Below are 3,448 nucleotides of genomic sequence, written 5' to 3'. Positions count from 1 at the left end.
GATGGGAGGGAGGAAAGGAATTCCTAGAGGAAATAGAAAAATAAATTAAAATGCTTTGTTTTGAGGGGAAAAAATCACTAATTTACTTGGAGATAAGTTGCCTACATGTGCAGAAAAGAAATAACCACAAAAAGATGCTTTAGAGACTAATTTAAGACAATTGTACACAACTCTATAAAACAATATAGAGATGAAATGATAATTGTCTAGTAAATTTAATTGGTCAGATTTCATCCATTAAATATAATTAGTTCAAGTCAACTAAATTCCATAGAAGGACGTTACCTCATCCATGAGGCAACTAATCAGTTGACCTCACATGACCTCCAACATCAAATAACCCTAATTCCCTATTAATTATTTCAGAAGTTAGAAAGTAGATTTTCTTACAAAGTGGGTATGACAAAGGTAGCTAAATCTAATGAAGATGATATAAGAGAACTTCAATTGCTACTCCCCTCTGAAATGGACGAGGCTGAACATCTCACCTGAGACATAGAGTGGACTGAGCTGGAAAGCCCCAAAGGTCGGTTTACAAACACAACACAAGTATGCACTGTCTGGGGACACCTGGGCTTGGGTAATTCACGGCATTGCAGTCATAGGGTCTGGTACTGAAGTGTCCAGAAAGGTCAAAGGGACAAAGCATTAATATTGATTTCAGCAAGGAAGCTCAGCTGCCTTTGCTCCAGACTAAGGCAATCACCATATTCATACAGACGTAAACAGCTGTGCCTCCCCACCAGCCACTTGTGAGTGCCCCAGGCGCCTCCATTTTCCTTCCTCTCTTCTGAATTACATGTGAAAAGTAGTGGGGAAGCAGCTAGCAAGCCTGTTGGCCACACTCTCTGGTGATACACACTTCTACAGAGGAAAAAAAAATTTTTTGACTGACTTTTTTTTTTAATTAATTAATTCATTTTTTTAATCAAACAGTGATTTTTACTTTTTCACACAGGGGTTATAAACACAAAAAGGCAGGAAGTGGGGAAGGGGATGACACAGGAGCATAGGTGTTCAGGGGAAGTACAGATATCTTCCAGAACAGAGTATCGGCTGGGTGGAAGGTTCAGGGAACATGTCACTATGACTCTGTCTATGAATCACTTGTTTCTTATCTAAGCTGGTACTATCCACCAAGGTTACCTACCCACAAGGTCTATGACTATTAGTTCTTATCCAGGCTGGTAAATTTCCACCAAAGCTGCCTGTTTACAATATTTTATAGCTATCTGTTTCAGTGTTTTTCACAGAGACCAAGGCTTTGTGTTAGCAAGCTGACTTAGGCCTATGGCTGAGTTTAGACCTTCAGTGTATAAGCAGGGCTGCCCCTGACATCTCCTCCCTTCTCTAAGTATAGAAGGGCTGTGGCAATTCAAATCTTGCAAAGGTGGGGAATAGAGGCCTGACCTCCAGTAATTAAAGGGGACCTTGTAATGGCTCTGGTCCTCCTAGTTTGACTGACTTTTACTTTTTAAAAAAATTCGCCATTATTAAAAGGGAGCCATAAAAATCAAGGTCATAAAGTTATTTCAGAATTAACATGAGAAAGTTATTTCAGGTAAAGGACAGCAGATTGTAACCATCGGCTTTTCCACCTGTGTCCAAGTTCTAGGAAATGACAACTCGGAGACTTCTTATATACTAATAAATGCCTATGCCAATAGCTTTGGCTCATTACAGCTACCTCATAGCTCAGTTATCCAGTTTTAACTAGTCTAAACCATGCCACATGGCTAGTTACCTTTCCTTCAGTTTCATGTGCCCAGCTTCCTCAAAGTTCTGGTTGAATCCTTGACGTTTGACTCTATCCCAGAGCTTCTCTTTACAGAAACTCCCACCTCTTCTTTCCTGCCTCAACTCATTGGCCAATCGGCTTTTAATTGATGGGTGAAGCTTCCATTCAGTACAAGAGAGTCTCTCTTCAGAAAGTGATTTGATTTGGGCTTTAAACTAGATTTGTCAGCTTCTTGGTGGTTTCCTGCCAAAGAAAACCCGTATTAAAGTAGTGCTGTAGAAACAGCTCTTGGTGCGTGACATTAGAAGCTGTTGACCCATGCTTCAAATCCCTGCTTCCCACAGAACAAGCAATCATCAGTGTTAGTAACTTGTGAAAAGCCCCTGCCTCAAGCCTGAACATCCAGATCTCCAGAGCCTGGGTGAGTGCATTCAATGAGAAAAAGAACTCTAGATTCAAGACATCATCTGGATGAGAACACTGAAAAGGATGAATCTGAGATAAATTGTGTTTCAAAAAAATGATAAAAGGGGATGGAGAGGTGACTGGTGATGCAAGTGCCTGGTGCTCTTCCAGAGGACCTGACTTCAGTTCCTAACATCCCATTAAGACCCCAGAGCTGACTGTAACTCCATCTCCAATTCCTAACATCCCATTAAGACCCCAGAGCTGACTGTAACTCCACCTCCAGGAGATCTGGAACCCTACACACACACACACACACACACACACACACACACACCCCAAATATGCATGATATGCATAATAAAAAATAAAAAAAAAATTTACCCCCTGGCAACGGACAAAGAGACACATTTTTGGTGGTGTTTTTCTTATATAAGGGTCTGAGCAGATGGCAGCTCTTTGTTCATCCGAGCCTGATGCCTGGCTTAGTGGCCAAAACTGTTTTATGCCTAGGACAAATCAAAATCAAATCAAATCCAGGCAGTACAGCTCGGGAAGAGGAAGACAGACAGCGACACCTGTGGACCTCCATGCCACCCACAGACCTGCCCTCCAGCAAATGGCACAGGTGGACCCTAGACACCAGCTTGCCGCCACGTCATGCAGGACGGATGGAGGACGGGCTCCTCAGCCATGTCGTCATCTTGCAGTGGGAGTCATCACAATGCCCAGTATTTATGGTGGTCAGATGGGAGAGAAAGAGAAGTGGAGAAGCTTGAGCATTTTGAAGAGTGATGGAACTGAAGACTCGAGGGTGGAGAGAAGTGGCCTGTTGTGAGTGCCCAGCCCCACTGCCTGGGGCCATGGTGAGGTCCCAGCCTGAGCTGCCATTGAGGGCAATGTCTGGGTCCTGAGCTACACATTGGCAGGGGTCGGTGTCAATGTCCATGATTCACATTACCACTAGACCTGCCGTGGTCGAGGTAGCCTCCAGGGAGCATGGCTGTCCAGGGCCTGTGCAAAACTGGCCCTGCCCCTCACCGGCTGCTGAGCTCTGGAGAGCTGGCCCCATCTCTTACACAAGCAGCACAGTGGAACTGGTCCTGGTGTCTGGGGTGTCTGTAAACTGGCCCAAAAGCATAAATGTTGAAGAGCTGACCGCGTTGTGCAGTTGCACGGCTGCAAAGTTAATGCCTGCCTCCTCTGACATCTGGGAAAGCTGCCTACATGGTCATGAGCACGGGAGAGCCCTGCAGCTCACTAGCTGCAGTACTCAAGCCTGCTTTAGCCCTGCATATCACCGAG

The 3,448-nt window shown here is 44.6% G+C and overlaps 1 non-coding gene across 1 annotated transcript; it reads left to right on the top strand.

Moving 5' to 3' along the window:
• The first annotated feature begins 2,525 nt into the window (after nucleotides 1–2,525).
• LOC117704767 (small nucleolar RNA SNORA48) lies at nucleotides 2,526–2,665 on the top strand. The gene has a single exon (XR_004606298.1). It is a non-coding gene; the product is annotated as a small nucleolar RNA SNORA48 (small nucleolar RNA).
• Nucleotides 2,666–3,448: the final 783 nt, after the last annotated feature.

This window comes from Arvicanthis niloticus, chromosome 2 (genome assembly GCF_011762505.2).
Source record: "Arvicanthis niloticus isolate mArvNil1 chromosome 2, mArvNil1.pat.X, whole genome shotgun sequence".
In the NCBI taxonomy this organism is placed as follows: domain Eukaryota; kingdom Metazoa; phylum Chordata; class Mammalia; order Rodentia; family Muridae; genus Arvicanthis; species Arvicanthis niloticus.
Note: the sequence above shows the minus strand (reverse complement) of the source record. Positions and strands in the feature narration are given on the sequence as shown.